This window comes from Lissotriton helveticus, chromosome 11, assembly GCF_964261635.1.
Source record: "Lissotriton helveticus chromosome 11, aLisHel1.1, whole genome shotgun sequence".
NCBI classification, from domain to species: Eukaryota; Metazoa; Chordata; class Amphibia; order Caudata; family Salamandridae; genus Lissotriton; species Lissotriton helveticus.
Genome location: NC_136072.1, coordinates 842885931 through 842911481, shown reverse-complemented (window position 1 = coordinate 842911481; position 25551 = coordinate 842885931). Strand labels below are relative to the sequence as shown.

At 43.3% G+C, this 25551-nt stretch overlaps 1 protein-coding gene across 1 annotated transcript in view; it reads right to left on the bottom strand.

The window, feature by feature from the left end:
- Nucleotides 1–25551, bottom strand: part of SLC35E4 (solute carrier family 35 member E4) — a 126948-nt gene that overhangs the window by 78278 nt on the left and 23119 nt on the right. The gene's annotated exons all lie outside the window — the stretch shown is intronic.

The window sequence follows — 25551 nt, the reverse complement described above, 5'->3', positions numbered from 1 at the left end:
TCAATTAGTCAATTAATAAAAATTAATTATCAATTAAGAATTAATTAATTACCAATTAAAAATTAATTAACAATGTATTCAAAATAAATACCAATAAATTAATTAATATATTTAATTAATTATAATTAAATTACTTCCCACCCTATTCCCCTACAGTAGCGGTCGGCAGTAGGAGTTACTGCAGGGTGGTGACATGGGCGGGGGGAGGGGCAGGGTGGGGTGTAGTAATTTATGGATTACGGAGTTTTACAGGTAAGTAAACATTTAAATAAATAAAGTGAATTTCGTTGCGCGCAAAATTTTGGTGCGTCTATTTTGACTTTGTCTCTTCACCAGATACATCTTATGTAATTGTTTTTTTTGCTGAGAATTATTTACATTGAATGACCATGCAAAACATTAATCACAGACAATGGTGCACTTTTCAAATCCCTTAAGAGGAAGAAGTTTGAGGGATTTCGGATCAAGCATTTGCAACTTTGTCTGCAGGTGTTGCTGTGAAGGACGTCTTGCAAAAAAGTATGGAATTATTTGGTGACTCCTCACAGTCATTACTGGCGAGTCCCCTTTCAAGCATTGTGCAAAAGAATGCCCAGATGTACCTTATGCCCTGATTGGTTGGAAGATCTGAAAAGTGATTCATATAATCTAGGGATTGGTCTTATTATTGGAGACAGAGTTAAAAGTAAACAAATTGCCATGCAATCTAATTTTGAGAAAAAAACATTTCACACAGGGTTTGGTTTTGTAAATTGGAGACCGGGTGCTGTTTAAGAAAGCCAACAGGATTAGAAAAGGAGAATCCAAATTCATGATGCCTGTCAGAGTGAGCAAAGTTTCCAAAGGAGCAGTGTTGTTGGAGGGGAAAGGTTGGTAGAGTAGGAGGAGTCTGGTAAGGCTTTCTCCTGATCAGGCCCAGAAAAAGTTGAATGTGAAAAGATCGAATGATACTTCCACTAATAGTTTAATGTGGATTTCGGGAGAGAGTGGTCTTGCTGGTTCCACTTAGAGATATGTTGCATAGAACTATTCATTTTTGTGATTTTTCCATTGGTTCTGAAAAAGTAGGTTCAGAAGCCTCTTCTCAGTCCAATTCGGTCCCAGGTTCAAATGGGGCCTCGATGAGTAGTAACACCACTGGTTTCTTGATGACTAATCTTCCTCGGGCATGTATTGACAGACCCACTCTCAATGTGTCTGTTCCTGTGAAGTTTCAAGATTATTATGTGCATTGAAGTTATATTTGTTTATATGTACATTTAGGTATTTTCTGATGTGTTGCTTGCTGTTTATTGCGTTATGTTTGTACTGTTTTTTGGGGGGACTTTTTGTTTTGTTTTGTAAGGGGAAGTGATTTAATAGTTTTTATCGTGCTGCTTCTCTCATGCTTGTCTCATGTTCCTTGTAGTGTTTTGTCTGTGCTGTATGTTGTTGTTTGACCTGTATTCCTAGTTCTGCTCCCTGCCTTGCCTGTGTTCTGTGTGACTGTTGCTCAGTCCCTCACAGACTCCAGCAGAGCAGGCCATGCAGTCGTTGGCTGCATTTTTATTTCAACTTAATAAACTTCCCTGAATCAACATTGCCTGCTAGTCATCTCAGCTTTACATAATCGCATCGTATATTTTAAATAAAAATAAATGTTGGAAAGGTACAACCTTCCCGTTAAACAAAAATGTTGATCTTTGTTTGTTAAATAAAATATTTAATACTCTGTGTATTTGGTTGATGTGTGCCTGTTTCTATATTTATGTTCATTATTTTGAGAATCAGGGATTTTGGGAATCCCAGACTTTCAAAAATAGGGGTCCCCGGATTCCAGTTGTGATTTATTAGGGGCCCACAGAATTCAAAGTATCAAGAACCTTTGGATTCAATGTCTCACCTTAGTCAGTTTGGCCCATGGGATCTCCGTGTCCCTGCCATCAGTGTTGCTAGCACGTGCCTGATAATTTAGTTAGTATCAGTCTCATGACTTGTGTTCTTTGTAATGAATACAGCTGTGGCTACCACCCAGGTACTGCAGTGTTTCTACAAGTAGGTTTGGCCCCAGTCACCTTCGGCACGTGTTTGATTGCACACTCACCTGCAGACTGCAATATGATGGCTGCCAAGCCTAAAGGTTACATTACTGGCAACCGAGAACCAGGAAGTTAGCAGTTAAGAGCAGGAAATAACTTCAAAAGCAGAAACCCAGTGTTTACTGTTGTTGAAAACAAAGCCACTCGCTTCGTATTTTCGGTCAGAAGGACAAGCATTGGCGGCTCATCCACCTCCACCTTGCCCTACTACTATTTCAGCAGTGCAAAAAAAAAAAAAAAAAATGAAAACAAGACGTTATTATCATTTTTATTTTTCTATGAGCCAGGTAGGGGCGGGCGGGGCTGTGCTCTGTGACCCCAGAGCAGATTGAGCAGTCGTTTGCATGATGGTTGGGCTGGCCAAACCGCCATGTGCACTTAGCATGCTCTCCGCCGGGCTGTTCTGCACAGACGTTGTGGACAGCATGCCCAGGCACCCAGGCACTGCCTGAGCAGCCAAACAGGTTGCTTAGACCAATCACAAAGCTACTCTTGCAGCGTGGTGATTGGGTGGGAGAGTATGGGACCCTGGGTGCTTCCGGTACTACCAGCAGATGAAGAGGACGATGCAACAGCACGGTGGCAAAGGCAAGGTTTTTTTTTAATCCATTTTCCCCCCTGCCTCACCAACCCCAATCTGAGGCTGTCGCCATTGAGGTTGGGGCTATTTAAGATACATAGCATCTCTGTGTTTTTCCGTACCTGTGACCTGCAGCTAATTGTAAAGTCTAGCTGATTTTCTTAATTTTGCAAAAGGCCCTCAAAAAAGTAATAGAGGAAAACAACACATCTTTCACTTGCAGGTGACTACGTTTAGTTATACATGGATAACCAGAACGTTGTGAAACAATGGAAACTGAAAAACAACAAGTAATTATTAAATATATATATCCACTAGTTATTTCACTTTGATTCAGGGGTGTCAGAGTAGGTTCTGGGGGCCAGATCCATTTTAACGATTCAGCAATGCCATATAAGAAAAATTTGCATATGATGAATCTTACTCAACCCTAATCTCATGAAAAAAATTTGGGAAGGTACCGGCTCTTCTGAACCTGAAGCTGCAAGGGATACACATGCTCAAAACAATGAATGTGATATATTTTCTTCGCAAAGCATCCTGTCCTCCCATACATATACAACAACTCCACAAATAGGGAATATGTCACTTTTAGGAGCTGTAAATCCCATGCCCTCCTTTTAGATCTACACCCCTCCTTTATCCACGAATGAAAGAGCCAAACTTGTGGTAATTTTATTAGGTTTTCTTCCCACTGAATATTAGCAAACAGAACTGGGTTTCTGGAACTAAAAAGCAGACACAAATTTCCAGTGTCGTGATCAGATGAACAACAGCAGGACTGCGGTATAAGAGCTTGCGAAACTTTAAAGAGCAAATCTGCAGCTCGCCATCTCCTTCCTCTTATGTCTTGCTCACTTCCTCCATTGATGCTTATATATGACTCACAACTATCCTTACAGGTAGCCCGGTGATCCCCAGGGCGGTGTGGCCACACGCATGCTTACTGGATGTTGACATCTCAAACCCAAGTGAACTATACTTATACCTGTTTCAGAGATCCCAAGAGAACCTCACACAGGATGCCCAACACTCATCTGAGACACACCAGGGCTAGCAACATGATGTACATGTCAATTAACAATAGACACCAAATGTTCCATAGTCACTGGCTTTTACTCGGCAAATTCCCTCACCACCTTGTTCAATATTTCCTTGATATCTATAGAAAGATAGTTCCCAGCAGACCGTTTAGTTGGGGGATTCTTAAGGTTCTTCCTTGTGTGTAGGACTGAAGACAGCCTCACAGACAGACAGCATCTGCCACAATGTCCAAGAAGCCTCTTGGTTTCTCCCCTGATCCTTGACTTCCTGTCCAACTAACTTAGACTGCATTTTATCAAACCATCGTGCTGCTAGAATGTACTGAAGTTTACAGAATTATATTAATTCATTTCTACTGTTTATCCATTGATTTCTGCCTGCCTACCCTCAGTATTGATACAAATCCAATACAAAACAAAAGCGACAAAACTGCAGTAAAAGCGAGTCCGTCTGGTGCGCTTTGTACATAGTAAACACAGCCATGAAGATGATTTTAATAAATGTATTTTTTCTAATTTGAGGGCATTTCTGTTAATGTATGTGCATTAAGCATACTTCGGTTGAGGCTTTTGGTCTATAAGACAAGTTTAAAAGTGAAAAACATTATATATGATACAGTGCTTAATTTGTAAAATATGAAGTCTTGGTGCTCAAATGTTTGTCGGGGGCCATACCCACTTTCCACAGTTCCACCCACATCCTCCACTCGCCCCACCCACTTACTTTATTGGCTCCACCCACATCCTCAACTGACTCTGCTGACAGCCAGATTTTCATGTATATATCCATGTCCCATCTCCTACCTCCAGGTTCAGGGCATATGCCCTCTCTGAAGGAAATTAAATGCGCCCGCTGTGCTTGAACACGTTCACGTCTATGGCCGACGCAGGGCAGTAAAAGGGAACCATATTTTCTGCTGCACCCATGCAGTTTTGTGTACAGCATTCATTATTCATTGTCAATCAACTACACAATAACTTCTTTGCAGGAAGTTGTGGTGTTGGCATAAAAAACACTATATTGTTGTGCAGCACAATTACTTTTGATTTTAAATCCATCAATCGTGATGGGATGATGATGATAGGAATGATTCTCGCAACCTGTCCTAGAGAAATCAGTCACTCAAGCCATCCAGTGTCATAAGTTGTCACATCTTCCCTGTCAACATTACTGTGGGTCAATGGTGTTAACAAATATGCCCCCAGTAACAAAGCCAGGCCAGCCCCCTGATTAAAGGCCAGCACCCCGTTTCAAAACCAGCCCGGCCCCCGCCCTTCCAGCCTCCTTGCCCAGTGAATTGCACACTATGCCCACCAGCATGATTACTCAGAGTCATCGTTCACGTAATGTTCATACCAACCACCACGCTTAAAAACATAAGCAGCGTTGGTTACTTACAGTAATGTTACTGCAGTAACGGTTACTACCTAAGATTCCTTATGCTGCAAACTGCATGACACGCTACGCTGCTTCAAAAAACAGCTTGATGTCTGACAGATTTGTAGCAAATGTGAGTTATAAGACATATTTTCATTGTAGCTTAATGCAAACCCACCTAGTCAATCCTTTAGGAGTGTGTTGATGTAGAACAAAATGTATGTATCAACTTTTTACTTTTTGCAATAGTTAATAACACGTGTAAATAGAGAATAATTTATATTACCATGCCTAAAAACAAGCCACAATTGAATAAAATTGCATAAAACCACCTAAAAACATCAGTCTCATTACCAAACAAAACAGAATTACCACTACCGGGGGTTCCAGTAAATCTCAAGCAGGGAAATAACGGGCATTTAATTCCTGCATTTTTCCTCTGGTTTTCACCAGGAGGTTTCAGCGCCTTTTGGATCCTCGTGTGAAAAACCAGAGGCTGCAAATGCAATGGGCTAGGTAATTCCCATTGGAATTTAAAGACTACTCATAATGTGGGCCAAAATGTTTTCTGTAATAATCTTATTAGACTCACTAAACCACTTAGAAATACAAATTATCACTCATCTATTGACTTCTCTTAGAGCAGATAATCCCATACTACACTGCTTAGTGCACAAGGTTTATTGTCAACTAGTCCAAGATATCACAGGAAGCTCTTCTCTCACACACAACTACACATCAAAGCATCAGTTTATGTCCACGACCTCACACAACCTGGGAACTGCAAATGATATTCCCCATACGACTAGAAAGTGGAGCCCTACAATGTACATTCCTTCTGGGATGCATCACCAGCAGAGAGCCCCAGTTTATCGCCATGCCAAGGTCACTGGTGGAAAGGCAACAGGTGCCAAATGAATTGCATTCCATTCCCCACTTTCCTTGGGTATTAGGTGCCATCAATTGCATGCATGTGATACTTAAGTCACTCAGATACTGGGAAACGTGCATGCAACAGACACCAATGGTACTAAGTCAATGTGCAAGCTGTCTGCAATGCCAGGAGAGCTTCACTGATGTGTGCACTGCCTTTCCCAGATGTGCACACAACAGCTACATTTTCCATCCATCATCTCATGCACATCAATTGGTTCTTGAAATTTCAGAGACATGTGGTTCCCAATTACCTTTCAACAAATACTGACATGGCATATTCATATAGGGAATGGCATCACAAACAGTGTCACTCGTAATTTCCCATCTTCACAATAGACATCCGTAACAATAATATTACATGGATGCATGTATTATTACATTTTATATGGTGACACATATTATTAAATATTACGTCTTTGTTGCAGGTAATGCATGGATTCATAGATTACATGTTGTGACTGTATACATCATTCACACAGAATAAGATTTTGAAGACTCATCCTAAAATCCCCCTTTGGAGAATTTATTTAAAATTATAGTTAGGTATGAATAAATATGTAAGCGCATACATTTTCCTTACAACACCAGAAATACTTTCAAAGCCACGGACTGTTCCTCATACATTTACTATCATACATATTTATTCCACCTACATACTAGATAACTGGAGAACACTATAGTTTAGGCGGAGAGCTCCGCAGTTGGGGCAGAGTTCACTGCCTGTCCCAACGAGTCAGATATGGCATACAGGAACAGGACGTAGACCATTCCTGAGCCATCTAATGCCCATCAAAGAAACTACCCCAATCCTGATGCTACTAATACTCTAGTTATTCAAATGGCTGAGGATTGAGAAGAGAGCCCCCAGTTTCTCCAAGGAAGAACTGGAAATCAATGAGGAGGGGGTACTCTAGAAGTATCCTCATCTCTACAGGACACCTGAAACCCTGCTGAGTTATGTAATTCAGACTGAGATCTGTCAGATCATCATCACGCACGGCAATACAGTGGGTGTTCTCTCTAGAACAGGTAGGGAGTACTGAAAGGACTTGGGTGCAAATTATCAAGCCCCAGCGATAATTATCGCCAAGCGCACTTAGAGCACCTTTAATTATCGCTGAAATATATCGCCAAGCTAGCACTGCATTATCAATGCTTAGCGCTATAGCGATAAACATTCCAGCGATAGCAGGGTTTTCCATGGAACATCGCTGGTTTTCCAGCGATGTTCCATGGAAAACGGCGTTAAGCTTGATGAAAGGCCCTGTGACCTTAGCCCCACAATCCACCTCCCATGTTAGGTCTGCAGTAGTCAGGAATTTAACACCTGAGTTAAGGCAGAGTTAGCGCAATTTAAATTATCGCTACGCCTCTTTGGTAATATCGCGAAGCTGCCTCCGCGATATTTTCCCATGTTGTTTTCACAGCCACTCCTACTTTGCATCTCATTATCGATGCGAGGCATGTGAAAAACGGGAGCTAAGTCAAGGAATCACGCGCTAGCTTGTCCTTGTAAATAATGCTATAAAATTATTGCTGTCTTTCACGCGAAAACGGACGCTAAAGCGGTGATAATTTTATCGCGGCCCCTTGATAATATAACCCTTGGAGTAACTCCGACATTTGTCAAAAGTGTGCAGGATCAGCCAGGGTCATCCTCTTAGCCCCACATGTTACTTTAGGATCGCCGCACTGCATTGGAGGATAGTGAAAACACTGCAGTTGGCATTCCATGTTCAGCTGGAGGGCCACAAGCAGAATCAAGGTAGTAAGATTTTCAGTTTTAAATAAAAAATGTCATGTACTTTGGAAGTTTTATAGTGTCATGTCTCAAGTTCTTTTTGTTTATGCAGTCCCATGTTTTTTTGAATTGTCATGTAAAATGTGACTTACAATGAATGTTAACATTGTATAAATGTATCAAAAAAGTGTTTTTTAAAATATGTTATTGTTGGAACTGGCAGGTTTTGGTTGGCTGAGGCGAAGCCTTAGCCAAGCAGAACCTGCCATCAGGAGTTGGTGATTACACTCATTGTATATTCTGCACTCACTCTTGAGTACCTTGGCAAGGAGCAGTCAGGCTTATCACAAAGTCAATGTGTAAAACATTGGCACATCACTCACGCTATAAATACACTGAGCGACACAAAAGAGACTTCAGACATGGTGTATGTAAATAAAGTTTGTATTCAACACAGACATTAACTAACACAACGTGAACATCATGTATGTCTGGGCACAAATCACATTTGAAAATACCACTAGCAGTACCAGGGCCATCCGCGTTAAAATGACATCCATATTATGCATACTAGGGAAGATCTGAATTTACCCCCTCCCCCAGCACTCTTATTCGGTGCAAAACATGCTCAGAATGAGAACCACCCTAGCAATTATTATAATTCAATATTGCACAGTTGTAAGGTGTACCCCAGATCACAACCATCTCAGAAATGTGTACACACAAATAACTACAACACTTTTAACCCCTTCGCTGCGGGGGTAATTCCCCCATGGTGCAGCGGCAGGGGGGTCCGCGGCGCCGCGGTGCTCATGACGAGCCCAGCTCATCATGAGTCACAGAGGAGCTGTGATCATGACAAACTGGGCTCGTCACAACCCCGCCCACTGATTAATTCTCCGACACAGGTGGGGAATCAATCGCGCGTGGGCGGGCAGGGCCGTTATGACGAGCCCAGCTTGTCATGAGCATAGCTCCACTGTGACTCATGACGAGCTGAGCTCGCCATGAGCATGGAAGGAGTTAAACAGCATCGCGGACCAAGGCCGTACTGGTAAAAACCAATGTCACTCATACTATTCTTTTGGCAAGGAATCAACGTGTAATGCAACACTGCTATGCAGTGTAATTGATAACAGGCAGTCACTCCCACACACTCACTCAGCACTTATACACGTTGCCACGGATATCAAGCAGGTCTGTATGGAGTGCACGCGCACACAGCATCGTAATGCGGTACAATTGATATCTGGCAGGTCAGTTGATAATGCACATACCGACCCCGTGGCACAAGCCTTCCTCCACCATTCAGCTAACCTCGACTCTCTGCACCCACGGCCTGGAGATAAAAAAAAACTTCCTCCTGATACCAGGCTGATCACGGCCAGAGTCACAATTAAGGCCTGATTATGAGTTTGGGGTGTGTGGGAGCAGGGCAGCACACCACCGCTCCGCTCCCACACCACCAAACTACACCGCCATTGGATTACAAGTTGTTATCTGGGTGGTCAGTACTATGGTGGCTGGCCCACAGTACTGCCTTTCATAGGTTCATAGGAGATCCTTTGAAAGGCAACACTGCGGGACTGCCCCAGCACATTCCAGAATGGCATGGACTGTAAAATCCATACCATGCTGGAACAGGGGGTGCATGCACACAGGCTGCACAACATATGCCCCCCTGCGTTCATCCCCTGGTCTTGAGGCAACAGGGGGCTCTGTAGGGCCTGCTTTGTTTCTGCACTGCAACACTTTCATGGCGGGCTCGCCGTAGGGGCACCACCAGCATATTGCGAGCCTCTGACCGCTGCGCCACCACCAGGGATTGCGTATCCCTGGATTTGGTGGCAGACCTATGACGGTCAGACTGGCATAATCGTAATATGGTGGTAGGACCACTGGTGCGGCGCTCATACTCAGGCCCTTTGTCAGGGTCCCAGGGAAGAAGGTGGGTGTTGGTAGCAGGGGTAATTAGGTGGCAGTAGACCAATGGGACACAATTGTGCAAAGCACGGGGGTCACGCGGTCTTTTGAACTACTTCCGATCATTCTCGGAATTGTTCCATTAGCTCAGTCAATTACTCTCACCACCCAGGCCCAGTCTGGGAAATACTACCTGGCAACACAAAGTCGTTGGCCGGGGGAAAAGAGGGCAGTTGGTCTACTGCACTGAGGGCACAAAAGGAATAATCAATGAAAAGGGGATGAAGCAGAGGAGCCTCTCCGATGCAGGAGGCACTGTGTGAGACACACATCAATCAAAATAGCACCCAGGCAATCCGGACACTACGGAACACAAATCGGCTTCTCTGCCCCTCTCTAGAAATGAGGCACAACATCTGGTGTGCCTTGGTGCGAGTCACATCAGACTGTTCCAATCACACATAAAGAAGAGTTGCAAACTCAGTACCTCCCTGGAAATGAGGCACAACATCAGGTCCGTTTTGATACGGGTTTCACCAAACAATTCCGGTCACAAACACAGGTGCAAGTTCAGCAGTGCAGCACAAGGTAGAATGAGGCACTACTATGGGTACGTTCTCACCTCCTAAGGTTGCAACCTGTAAATCAGACACAGTACACAATTATCATACAGCCGGCGTGTTGCACAAGGAGATGCAGCACAATCAACAATGCTGGCCACGTGGGGTCCCGCATCTGGTGAATCCGCTCACCACCATCAAGACACTTATGCATGTTGAGGCACTCCTCAGATGCAGGCAGTACACTTGCGGCTCCTCAACAGGCAATCTAGTCTCCAGGCACAATACTTAGTTCCAAGCTGACGCCGCACTACCAGTTGGGATCCAGCTGACAATGTGGGCACTTAAGAGGGCACCACTCTCGAGGTGTCACAAGTAGACAGTGTGGGTCTCTCACAGGAGGTCTTTGATGTCCCTGGGACTTCCACAAGAAAACAGGGGGCAAGCCAACAAGCCCTTGGAGAGCACACTTCAGGGTGCTACACAGCAGCAGGTAGTCAGCACAGGCCAGCCACTATTTAGGAAGGGTGCACAATCCCTTGCAATGGCAGTAATCCTCCTTGTGCACAACAGATTCCTCTGACAGCGTGCACCATGCAGTTACAGGATCTCTGGTCCCATGTCCCAACAAGAGTATTTCTACCCTGCTGAAGTATGGCACCAGTAATTATACTGTGCCTTTGAAGTTGGGGTGGTTTAGAGGGTTTCCCTTTGAACCACAGATGTCTCCCCTAAATTTCAGTCCAGTCAGCCATGTAGCAGTAGAATGTAAATGTTAATCTTTATTGGGGCCATAATCTGGCTTCCCAGAGGCCAAGTGTCAAAACCTCTCCCTCCAATATATCCAACCAGGCCCTGAAAGGGCAGAGGTCTGTTGTTCCAGTTGCATGCCCAATATTTAGAGCTGTGTCTGGGGAGCACACAGTGTGCACTGGAGTCAAATCAAAAGGCCAGATTTATCATGCATTTTTACAGTCGCAAACGGCCCGATTCACAGAATCGGGCTATTTGTGACTGGAAAAATGCATTTTGGTATGTATCATTACCAAATTGCGATTTGGTAACATGTTACTGAACCGCAAATTGGAATTGCGAATACATACCGATTCGGTATTAGGAAGGGGTGTATTAAGGCGTCCCTTCCTAATACCAAATCGCAGTTAAGAAACCAAAACCCAGCCTGATTGATATAAAGGTAAAGCGACTTACCTAATTTGCCTTATTGTGCTCTGACAACCCCTCTACAAAGTTCAGATGCTTTGCTACACAGTGCCGCTGCAAGGCAACACCCCTGCACTTCCTCCCTTTCTGAAACCTCAAGGTCCAAACTCCTTCTCTATCACTCCCAAGCTATGTACCTCAGCAGCCAAATACCTCAAATGCAAACTGATGAAAAAACACCCTGAACAGCTCATCGCAGACTTCTACTAAAGTGCCTTTAATGGCCTCAAGAGAACAGACCTGCTCTTCTACACTAACTGTCCTGCGAAAATGGAATGCAATCCTAGCAAAATACCTCCACATTACCGAAGCCACTAACATCCCGTACTGGCAAAAACTACCAATTTCTGACTCGCCCATGTTCAAAGGTAATGCTACCAAAACCATCTTCAACAACAGGACTATGGTGATACAAGCCAATGATGCCAACCTCTGCACTTTTGAATACATAATCTCTAAACTAAAAACATCATATCACTGCGGCAAAATGCCTTCTCATCTAGTGGCTCTCCCACACAGGACACTAAACAAAATGTAACCCTGACAAATCATAACACTAACTCAACACCCTCCCTACCACCCACCTCCCTCTTAATGAAGCACTCATGAGTCACACCTATAACTCCACCTACCTCCTAACAACCCACCGTGCTCCCATCCCAACCGGTACAGAACCCATTATACTGGGGAGGGCACTGGTACACACCACTCCCTCTAGATTGCAGAATAGGGTATAATCACCCACAGACACACTTGCAAACCCAAGCCAGAACACCAGGGTAGGTCAGATCACCACCATTAATCCTACCCTTCAACCCCTCAACTACTCTGTCTGCCACTCCTCCATACAAACCATACTATCTTCCCCTCCCGACCTCTCGAGATGTTGACCGAGATGCTCATGCCCCCACCCCTACTGCCTTCCTTATGTGCGCAACAATACGTTGATGACACAGTTTCAACGGGGACGACTCCATTCATCTACCAGTCCCGCCATCACCATTAAAGAACCAAGTGACACCTCCAATCTCTCCCCCAATAAATCCCCGAATCAAGCTGACAACAACATACACTCTAAGACTCTGGAATACCCTACCCCTTGCAATATTAAGTGACTCACCGATTAAGCAACTCAGACTAGAGATGGCCCCACCCCATACAACATGAAGCGACCATCCTGCGCTCCCTCCCCACAAAAGCAAATGCCCATGGCCAAAGGAAATGATTGACTATCGCACATAGAAAAACAACTAGATAAACTACTACATGGCCTCAACAATATCACAAAGAACATAAATGTTTGTCCACATACCACACAGCAACCCCATCTCCTCCATTTATGCAACGCTACACATCCTCTAAGACGAGCTAAGACACAGCCATGCAGCTGGACCACAACTCTCCTCAACAACAAAGCTCAGAGACCTAAAAGAACGAACACCACAATGTCTCTAAGTGAGATGGCAGAGCTAGCCAAGTCTTATAACCTGACATCTAATAGTCACAACCCCTCCTCTATAATCCAGGTTATCATGGGACAAGGAAGAAACCCCATACTAATGAGATCAACTCATCCTCCATCTCACCTCATCAAGATCCCCATGACCTCCCTCCTCAAAGACATGAAGAACTTCAATAAAACCAAATTCATGCTCACACACTGCAGATCTGCAACCATGTATGCAACAGAACTAGCAGGAACAATACTGACCATGACATCGATATTGCATTCATTACAGAAACATTGTTAACTGAACTCTCTTACCCAATCATGGACAAGCTAGTCCCACATCGGTTTTCAATCATAAAGAAAGACAGGAAGGATTGCTCCGGTAGAAGCATTGCCATTTCCATAAGAACAACATCAATGTGCATGAAACAGACACCTTCTCCTACAATGCATTTGAACATATCAGTGTCACCATAAAGATGAATGACAACATAGCAATGAACTGCCACCTGCTCTACCACCCAACAGGTAATGCAGTATCCTTTGGCGGACAACTAGTAGACATGATAACATCCTGTTAACTTTCACTCGCTAAGAACATCATTCTAGGTGAACTCAGCCTTCACAGGAATGACAATAGCAACACTCTAATCCAATCATTAAACAACCTCATACTCAGTAAGAACCTCTTCCAGCACTGCAAAGGTAAACCCCACAATAGAGCCTCAAACCTGGATACTGTCATAGCTCATGAAGAAATATCATTGACAGCATCTTCCCTGTCGACTGGTTGGACCACCACTTCGTTTTGTTTCATTTCAACTAAGTGTCTCGTAAACCAACCCATATGCAAAAAACACTCAGATGGACGAGAAACATAAGACAAATTCCTCTACAGGACCACGAAGAAAGAATTACGGCACTTCTCCCCTCTAATCAGAGAACCTCTCAACAACTGAACTCCCCACCCACTACAACTCAACAATGGCCTCCATCCTGGACCAAGTAGCCCCTCTGAAACTGAAAAAAAGTGAGAAACACTCCCTCAAGATCCTGGTTCAACAAAGACCTCAACAATGAATGAAGACAGCTCAGAGCAGCCAAACGGCATTGGCAAACAAATCCATCCACAGCCGATCTGGACCAGCTCAGGAGGGAATGCAGGACATGTAAAAAACACATTGTGAATGAAAAGGCCCCTTCTTCTGCAGCATTCTAAATAAGGCACAAAATTGCACAAAAGAGCTCTTCAAAATCATCAATCAACAAACCTCCAAGCCAGCCTTAAAACACCCTTAGATATCCAAAGCCAGCCTTAAAAACCCTTAGATATCCAAAGTACAGTGTGACAAATTTATCATCTTCTTCAAGGATAAAATCTCGAAGATTGAGCTCTCCCTTGATCACAACCAATCGTCCAACGGGAACAGGGCCGGTCTGACCATAGCAGGCACCGGGCGTTTCTCTGGTGGTCCACCAAGGTGGGGGGTGGTTTTGGACCCCAGGGGGCAATTTTTGTTACTGGAGCCTTTTTTGCAGCATACCTGCAATATCAGTTTCCTGTAACAAAAGCAGCAGTGGTGACTGAAGTGGTGCTTTTCCAAGCTGTGTGTCAGGGCCGGTTTCGGTTACCAGTTCAGTCATGAATGGGAACCCCCTTCCCAGAAATAAAAACAACAACCCTCCTCTCACTCCACAGCTTTTCTAGCCTCTTGGATGCTCATGACGAGCTCAGCTCATCATGAGCGACGGCGCTCCGGTGCTCATGACGAGCTGAGCTCGTCATGACCGCGCCCGTTCCGTGGAACGCTCGCACGCTGGGCTGGTTCCCCTGCTGTGCTGAACGCTCCATTGGAATGGGCGCGGTCATGACGAGCTCAGCTCGTCATGAGCACTGGAGCGCCGTGGCTCATGACGAGCTGACCTCGTCATGAGCACGGGGGTGCTGTAGGCGCACCCCCCCACCCCCCAGCACAGCGGGGGAATCCCCCCAGCTGCGAAGGGGTTAAGAAACATCACCCACCGGACAACAATGAGTGTAATAGAACCCACATAAACCCGAGAACAGGGAAGTATTTTAACCCACTCATAGAGGCGACATATCTGCTTTGCTGGCTATGTCCAAGCTCTCCTGTCACTTTGCGGACTCCCTCCCTGTCTCTCTGGCAAAAAAAATCAACCACGCTTTAACACCCATCTGGACTAAGATTATAAACAGCTCCTTGAGGACTTGAGTGATGCCAGACTGTCTCAAACTTGCTCATGTCATGCCACTGATCAAAAAAACGGGAGCAGACCCCAACGCCCTCAATAATTTCAGACCAGCCTCCAGTCTCCCCTTCCCCGCCAAAATTCTATAGAGATGTGTTCTTGCACAACTCAACCTACACATCGAAAACAACAATCTCCTGAATCCTCACCTATCGGCACTTCAGAAAAGGATGCAGCACAGAAACAGCTATCCTGAACATAGTTGATGACCTGCACAAATCTCTGGATATAGACCAATGCTGCCTACTCATACTCCTAGATTTATTGACGGCCTTCGACTCAGTTGACCACACGCTTCTCTTCAATTCCCTCCAAAAAAGTATTGGTGCAGACGGTGTGGTCCTACTCTGGCTTACATCCTTTCTACAAAACAGCCCCACAGAAATAAAAATAAGCAATCAGACCTCGGACACAATAGCAATAACCTGGGGTGTCCCCCAAGGCTCCGTTTTCATGCCCACAATGTTCAATACTTATATGGAACCCCTCATCGTCATCCTCAACAAAGTAATACCCCCATTTCACTTATACACAGATGACACTCAACTCTACATGTAAATCTGCTCACTAGAAGACATACACCAATTAAATGCCACCCTAAACGAAGTCCAACACTGGCTACCTAGCAATCACCTAAAACTAAACCAGGACAAGATGGAAATTTGGCTCATATCAAAAAACGAGCTCCCCCCGACCCCCCAGATGCAAGAATGGATAAAATCCATAGATGCCCTTAACTGCACTCTAACACTAGCCGACTCTGTCAAATCTCTAGGTACCACCCTGGACTCCAAACTGATCATGAAAGATCAGAAAGAGAATAGTGCGAAGAGCGCCTTGTACAGCCTGAAACTTCTGAATAAAATCAAAATCGACCTACCACAAAAGAATCTCAACTCTGTCACACAAACATTGGTACTGTCTAGAATGGATTATGGGAACGCCACCCTCACAGGCACTGCTAAATCACATCGTGCACCCCTTAGAACCAATCTCAATGCAACAGCCAGAATGGTCACAGGAATCAAAAAATATGACACCTCCCAAGCCCTGAAAGAACTGAAATGGATCCCAATTGAAGATCGCTGCAACTTCAGAATGGCTTGTCTTACCCACAAAGCCCTATACACTGAAAAACCAACCTACCTTGCGACTAAACTCAAAAAGGTAGTACAGGCGAGAAACCTCAGAAGCTCAAACACCCTACTCCTCATACCACCCTAAGCCCACAAACAAAAAACTGACATCCTCCTTCTTGTGCAACGCCCCTAAAATATGAAACTCCATACCAATACATATCAGGATGAACCCCTCGTTCTTGAGCTTCAAGAGACAACTAAAGGAACACCCCCTCAACTGTCAGCACAACTAGCGACTCACCAAGCACCCATCGAGACAGCATCTCCACTCTCAGTTCTCCCTGCACCTCCTTCCTGTCTCTCCTGTTATTTCTCCTCCCTGTGCTTAAACATTGACTAGATTCAACTTAATTATTTTGACTATATCAATTACTCCAGATGTGAACATTTACTGTTTGATCCGACTTAATGGTTTTAATACTGTAGGAAGGTGGATTTGGACTTCATAGTTACCCCTACTTTTTTCCTGGTATTTTGCTGGTTTTTTACTTAGTCTGACGGGGATCCTGCTAATCAAGACCCCAGTCTATATGCTTTCTCCCTAAATTGACTGCATGTACTTTAGGTGCACTCCAGTTTGGATTCTGGGGCACCCTTATAAGTCCCTAGTATATGGTATACTATGTACCTAGGGCATAGGTACCCAAGGGGCCTCCCAGGGGCTGCAGCGTGTATTGTGCCACCCCTGAGAGACCACTCAAACTGACACCACAGGTCGGCTACTGCAACCTGTGTAAGGTGGTGCATTCACCCCTTACTTAGATATAGGTTCACTATATCTACCTTATATCACTGCACACATAAACCTATCAGTCACCCCTATTCGAGGCCTTATCAATCATGAATGCAGGGTGCTGGGTTTTATGTAAGAGGGTGCCCATGCATGAGCAAAGCCCTTCTGCAGCCTTTGGAACCTATTCTCTGGGGTTGTTCTGTGATGCAATGAAAAAGAGGGAGAGTTTTCCCTATTGAACCCAGAAAGGACCGGGAAATAAAGCAACAAAAAAAAGGGAAAATTCCTTTCTGAGTGTTAAAATTCTAGATTGACACTGAAGCCTATTCTGGCTTTTTCAAACAACAGTTAACCCCAAGTAGTATTACTAACCAAAACTAACAATGGATGTATCAAAATATATTTTTTATTTTGATTTTTTTAAGGAGCAAATACTTTTGTATAGTTGCATTCACAATACATTAAAATCCAAATACCATAAGTATAATCACATAGAATCATAAAAAACTTTTTAAGAAAAAAGACATTTTATACAAATACATTCAAATTATTATAAAAACCATAATTTCAAGGTACACAAAAACAATTGATTACTACAATTTAAAAAAGGGCTTGTCGACGCGTTTCGGTGATTTGTCCTTTGGAACACCTTCTTCAGGACTATTTTAAAAGATCTTCTTTATCTAAAAATAGATACATAACAATTGTTAGTTGTTAGACTATCAGGGGGATTATTACTTATATCTGTTGGGAAAGCCCTTAGATTTCTTACATTGAAATGTGGTCCATTTATGCATTGCCATATCAAATCCGGGAGTTGTAATTGGTTTTAGTTACTCCTTCTCCCTGTTATTACATCAGGGAATTTATACATAAAAGAGACATATTTTTAGAAATTCACGCATGATTTTAGGAACTACACATGCTTATCCCATGTACCTAGTGTGAGGATTAAACTACCCACCTACTTTTATTTCATCAGGAAGCCAATTGGCACATGGGCCTTACTCAATCCAGTATCTAGCAGGATTTTCTTCGGTTATTGATACTCATGCGGCGTGGGTCTGAGCACTTCGTGGATCAATCTGTATGCAGACAGCACCTCTTTTTAAAATTTGAGGCGATCACCTCCGCCTAGACAAATAACATATATATTATTTAGTCCATCCCGTTCTTTTATATGTACTTTTAAAACGGGTTGTGACCAGGATTTGCATCTTATTCCTGTACTGGCAAAAAAAATATATATATATATATACACCTCGCTCAATATTTTATAATTAGAACGAAGTTTTAATCCTATGCACTTTTGAGACGGCTTGCATTCAAGTTAGCATCTATTTTCGTGATTTCTACAAAAAGTTTTTAGAATATTTCGCTCGTTAATCTATAATTAGAGCGAAATTTGAGGATGCGGCAACCCTCCGTGTGAGGGACTCTTTTCTCTTTTAGGCTACGTATGTGGCTTTAAACTAGTACCCGTAACTTAAAACTTGCTATTAACGTGGCCCCCTATCTTCAAAAATGGAGCAAAGTACAGGTCTCCCTAACTTGATCATAGGCCCCCCTTACCTCAATCTCGCAATGCGGCCGTCCGGTCTCTCTGGCTTTCCCGTGTCGGTTAAGGTCTCGTGTGTATCTTCGATCTTATATACACACGCTAACCCGGGTTTTCCGCAATTATTTGAAACACCTGGGTTTCCTTGATTAATGGGGGATCCTGTTTTTGCCGCCATGATGGTAGTTTTGTAATAGCAGGAAAAGCGTCCACATTAAATAACGGACTACTGATTCAATGGCCCGTATTACCCTGTCCCAATTGTTTAATAGCCCGTCTCGGTCTTTATGAATTAAATCTCGACATTTAAAGAGACGCTATTGTTTGTTCACTTTTTTTATAAGTAGCGAACAACTTTTAATGTGACATTGGATATTCTCATTATATTATTTGGCATGATGTTGTCGGCCATTTTGGTAGTTTTTTAAGTGCCCGTTTTTTAACAACATTTAACTTAACATCGTATTTCAACATGTACGTTTTCTTATGCATAATTAGAAATGCATACGTTCTGGTTGCGCAAATTATTTATATTTATATTTAACTTAACATGATCCACATATTTGCTAAGTGGCTCAGTGCTAGAGTCAATTCCAGACACTATAGGACGCATGGGGGGGTCCTTCATATCCTTGTGGACTTTCGGCAGTCCATATAATGCTGGTATTTTTGGGTGATCATTAACTAGAAATCTAAATTCTTCATCACAAATAATGGAGTCCTCCCTTGCTAGAGTGACTAAATCTTTTATTTTCCTCATGTGCTGAGTGAATACGTGCAGCTCTAAGTATCATAAATCTGTAAACGCTAATATAAATAATCTGCGCACTAGAATGTATGCATTTCTAATTATGCACAGGAAAATGTACATGTTGAAATATGATGTTAAGTTCAATATAAATATAAATAATTTGTAGGGAACATTGATCTACAAGCACTAAGAATCTTTGTTGCTAAGGGCCAACCAATAGATTTGTACAATGTTTATGTGAGAGGAGACAAAGTAACAAATCTATCTACTATCGAGTTGTTGACTGATGCCATGGAGGCCAATTCCCAGGAAAATGTAAAGATAATTGTTGGGGACCTAAATAGGACTTTTGAACCCTTGGACTGTACAAATGACCTTATGGAGAGTGAAGAGGATAATCTCTGGGGAGTACCATCCCTAAACCTAAAAACTGTGAAGCGATGGACAAAAGAGATTTTATTGCTAAATGGAATTTGTTTGGAACATGGCCTAAGAGCTCTTAATGGCAGGACACCTGGTGACAAGGAGGGCAGCTACACTTTTGACAATGGTATTAATAGGAGCCGAATTGACTATATATTGTGTAGTCTCCAGTTGTGGAATGGGGTTGTTGACATGGCTGTTAGGCCCCGGGTTGAAAGTGACCACAACCCCCTATGTGTGTCCCACAGGTGGTGGAATACCGGTTTGGGAAACACTATTGAGACACATGATGAAACCCCTCTTTTAAGTAATGATGAGCGAAGGTTAAAATGGTCCAAGGTATTAGCAAATGAGGCCACCATGACATACATTACCAATGAGGTTGATCGTGCAATTTCCGCGATTGAAGCAGCAGTCCCAGTGGTTCCAGGGGACAACGGTATCACGGAAATCCACAATAAGCTATTCTCCCTTCTAAGACCATGTTTTTTTAATAAGAAAACAAAAGGGAAGAAAACTAAGGAAGTGGGCAGGTGGTTTGATAAACACTGTAGAACAGCACGTCTTGACCTGGGGCATGCCATTAGACACAGGGACCGTGCTGCAGTGACAAAGAATAGGAAACTGTACAAATTAGCAATCTATCGTGCCAAAAAGAAATGGGACGAAGACCATTGGGCCCAATTAAAAGAAGCCTCTGATAATAAAGACTCCATGTTATTCTGGAAAATTATCAAGTGGGGTAGTGGAGCGGGCCCAGTAAAACCTGACAACAATGTACCAGTGGAAGCCTGGGTCGATTACTTCGGGCCACAGTACGCGGAAAGCAATAAACCCGTGGCAGTTGACAATATAATACCGGTTTATGCAACGGAAGATCTATTCTCCCTTAGAGAAGCAGAAATTGCCATCTGTTCCGCGAAATGTGGGAGGGCGCCAGGGCCAGATGGTATCCCCCCTGATATTTTCAAACATGATGTGACTAAATGGGCGAGATACACCTTCCTTGTAGTAAATGCCCTAGCAAAGGGGGCAGTGGTCCCAGACATTTGGAAGGGTGCAACCATTATCCCCATCCACAAGAAGGGTGATCGCTCATTGCCTGCTAATTACAGGCCTATAAGTTTAATAGCCACCACGCAGAAAATTGTTGGGAGAATGGTAACAAACCAGCTAATGGACTGGGTAGAAGATAATAGCGCCCTCTCCCCATACCAAGCGGGATTTAGGCGAGCAACCAGTACCATTGACCAGGTCTTCCGCTTCACTATATTGCGGTGGAAGACCGTCGAACTGGGGAGGGGCAGCCTGTACGTCGCGTTCGTCGACCTGCGGGCGGCGTTCGATTTAGTCCCCCGGTACAAGCTATGGTCGGTTCTCCAAAAACTGGGGATCCCTGCAGATCTGCTAACATTAATCATGCGACTGCATGAATCCAACTTTGCTAGAGTCCAGTGGGGAGGAAGTAGGGAGATAACATTGGACTTCCCTGTGGAAAGGGGTGTTAGGCAAGGCTGTTCCATGGCCCCTCTACTTTTCTCGCTATTCATTAACGGGATAGTCGAAAGAATGTTGAAGGCTAGTGTAGATGCCCCGTCGTTAGCGGACACCAGGGTTCCGATCCTGATGTTCGCCGACGACACTCTTATTTTGTCTAAGACCCCCATGGGGCTGCAACGTGCATTAAGCATTTTTGATGCTTTTTGCTTGGAGCACGGGCTAGAGGTAAATGTAGGAAAAACCAAACTAATGGCCTTCTCTGCAGGACGCAGGAGCTATCCCAAGATAACCCTAAATAACAGCAGGCTTGATACAGTTAATGAATTCACGTACTTGGGAGTGCAGATCGCGGGGGGGACTGGCTGGACGCATCATGTGGATAAAGTAGTCCTAAAGCACCAGCAGCTTTCAGGTGCCTTAAGGGGGGAACACCGTAAATCAAAAACAAAACCTATAAAACCCGCAATGACAGTGTACGATGCGAAGGTTTTGGGTGCCACTTTATATGGCGCGGAACTATGGGCTTGGAATAGTCTGGTGGCTCTTCAGACTTCCGAGAACAAGTTCATGCGAGGGATTACTGGACTCCCACAGAGCATCCCCCTAATCCCATTGTTCTTGGAGTTAGGTAGACGTACAATTGTCGACAGAGCTCGATTGCGACCAGTTCTTTACTGGAGACGCCTCTGGACGACTCCAGAAATAAGACAGTACGCAGAGGGCTTTCTGTGGATAATTAAGGAAGATATCTTCCATAAGATAAAATGGTTAAAACATCTGAAGACCATGCTGGTAAATCTAGGGTTTTCGAATCTTTGGAATAACCCCGTGGGAGAAATCTTCCCTAGTAAAGAAGCCCTCAAAGTGCAATATTGGGATTGGGTGGACGGCAAGATGCTGAACGACACCAGGGCAGATTCTATGTCTGGTCGTTTCCTGGAGACAAAAATTTTTCCTGTCCTAGAAAATTACTGGGCCAATATCATGGTACCTATGGACAGGAAACTTGTCTTTCAGTTAAGGTCAGGATCTATCCCCCTTAAGAAATTGACATCTGGCTGGCACAGACCCACTAACAACCTATGTCCTGCTTGCGAAAATGCCGAGGAGAGCATAGGCCATTTTCTCTTCGCATGTCAAGCCTATGCAAATCCGAGGAGAAAATGGCTCTCGTCTGTATGTAAAAACCTGGGGACACGAGATAGTACAGTGGCCTTAAGAATTTTATGTACAACAAACCAGGAATCGATAGTCATGGGGGTAGCCAAATACATGGGTTGGGCTTGGGCGATAAGACGACGGTCTTTGGGGGGTAGCAGGTAACCAGGGATTCCCTTTTTAATAAACTTTTATGTAATTGGTATAATTCGATTTATGTGTAATGTAGTATGAGCTGTACTGTGTTTAATGAATTTTTAACTCTGTGATTATGTATTTTTGTGTAACTGTTTTTGATTTTATGTGCTTTTATGAGAATTGTCTCGAATAAAGCTTATACAAACAAACATAAATAATTTGCGCAACCAGAACGTATGCATTTCTAATTATGCATAAGAAAACGTACATGTTGAAATACGATGTTAAGTTAAATGTTGTTAAAAAACGGGCACTTAAAAAACTACCAAAATGGCCGACAACATCATGCCAAATAATATAATGAGAATATCCAATGTCACATTAAAAGTTGTTCGCTACTTATAAAAAAAGTGAACAAACAATAGCGTCTCTTTAAATGTCGAGATTTAATTCATAAAGACCGAGACGGGCTATTAAACAATTGGGACAGGGTAATACGGGCCATTGAATCAGTAGTCCGTTATTTAATGTGGACGCTTTTCCTGCTATTACAAAACTACCATCATGGCGGCAAAAACAGGATCCCCCATTAATCAAGGAAACCCAGGTGTTTCAAATAATTGCGGAAAACCCGGGTTAGCGTGTGTATATAAGATCAAAGATACACACGAGACCTTAACCGACACGGGAAAGCCAGAGAGACCGGACGGCCGCATTGCGAGATTGAGGTAAGGGGGACCTATGATCAAGTTAGGGAGACCTGTACTTTGCTCCATTTTTGAAGATAGGGGGCCATGTTAATAGCAAGTTTTAAGTTACGGGTACTAGTTTAAAGCCACATACGTAGCCTAAAAGAGAAAAGAGTCCCTCACACGGAGGGTTGCCGCATCCTCAAATTTCGCTCTAATTATAGATTAATGAGCGAAATATTCTAAAAACTTTTTGTAGAAATCACGAAAATAGATGCTAACTTGAATGCAAGCCGTCTCAAAAGTGCATAGGATTAAAACTTCGTTCTAATTATAAAATATTGAGCGAGGTGTATATATATATATTTTTTGCCAGCACAGGAATAAGATGCAAATCCTGGTCACAACCCGTTTTAAAAGTACATATAAAAGAACGGGATGGACTAAATAATATATATGTTATTTATCTAGGCGGAGGTGATCGCCTCAAATTTTAAAAAGAGGTGCTGTCTGCATACAGATTGATCCACGAAGTGCTCAGACCCACGCCGCATGAGTATCAATAACCGAAGAAAATCCTGCTAGATACTGGATTGAGTAAGGCCCATGTGCCAATTGGCTTCCTGATTAAATAAAAGTAGGTGGGTAGTTTAATCCTCACACTAGGTACATGGGATAAGCATGTGTAGTTCCTAAAATCATGCGTGAATTTAAAAAAAAATGTCTCTTTTATGTATAGATTCCCTGATGTAATAACAGGGAGAAGGAGTAACTAAAACCAATTACAACTCCCGGATTTGATGTGGCAATGCATAAATGGACCACATTTCAATGTAAGAAATCTAAGGGCTTTCCCAACAGTTATAAGTAATAATCCCCCTGATAGTCTAACAACTAACAATTGTTATGTATCTATTTTTAGATAAAGAAGATCTTTTAAAATAGTCCTGAAGAAGGTGTTCCAAAGGACAAATCACCGAAACACGTCGACAAGCCCTTTTTTAAATTGTAGTAATCAATTGTTTTTGTGTACCTTGAAATTATGGTTTTTATAATAATTTGAATGTATTTGTATAAAATGTCTTTTTCCTTAAAAAGTTTTTTATGATTCTATGTGATTATACTTATGGTATTTGGATTTTAATGTATTGTGAATGCAACTATACGAAAGTATTTGCTCCTTAAAAAAATCAAAATAAAAAATATATTTTGCTACATCCATTGTTAGTTTTGGTTAGTAATACTACTTGGGGTTAACTGTTGTTTGAAAAAGCCAGAATAGGTTTCAGTGTCAATCTAGAATTCTAACACTCAGAAAGGAATTTTCCCTTTTTTTTGTTCTGTGATGCAGCCAACCATATACTCTTAAGTGCATTATAACCTCACAGTAAATGCTAACTTTAAAACGGCTGCATAGAAACATGTCGTGTTTGGTGTGAAACACCTTGGAATCATACCGCCACACCAGTAACTGGTGTGGGAGGTATGATTCCACCCTCCTAAAGGGAGAAATGTGACTACACTGGTACACCTGGTACCCACTTTTTTCGACCCTGGCACCACAAGATGGATGCTGCCAGCCACAGACATGCATTTTCCCTCCTGCTGCTGAGCAAAGCTCGAGCAGGGGAAGGCATGACAATAGGCTTCCTGTTAGAGGGAGGTGTAACCACCTCCTAGACAGGCTTTAGTGTATTGGGGCTGGGTGGGTGCACTCTGAGAGTGCTTTGATGTCTGCACTGGGGGCACATGTGGTGTCCCTGTGCTTAGTCCAGCTCAAACCGGTTGCAGGAACCATTTGCTCCTGCTCTGGCGTGAAACTGGACAAAGAACATTGGTGTAGCCACCCCTCTGTCCTGACCCTCCCATAGGTGGGTCCGCAGAGTTTGTCCCACCCTTTCCTTGGGTATAAAGTAGGAACCCATAACTACAGGACTTTAGATTTACCTGGACAAAACTCTGCTACAGAAACCAAGTACCTTCGACTATCTACACTATGCTGGATGACTGAAGAATCTCCCTTGGAGTAAATGAGGTACTCCCCTGCTAAGTCGGCACCAAAGACACATCTGACCGGTTTGCATCTCTGAAACTCCTGAGGTCTCTGAAGATTTCTGCAACACAGGAGGTGAGTTTCCAAGTGTCCCCGAGGTCGACTAGTTCTCTCAGCAAACCTGAGACCCGCAGCCCTAGTGGGGACTGTGCAACCCGAACCCCTGGACACTGTGTCTATTTGCAGAAGCATATGCTTTTCGGCGATCCCAGAGGCTGTACTTTGGGC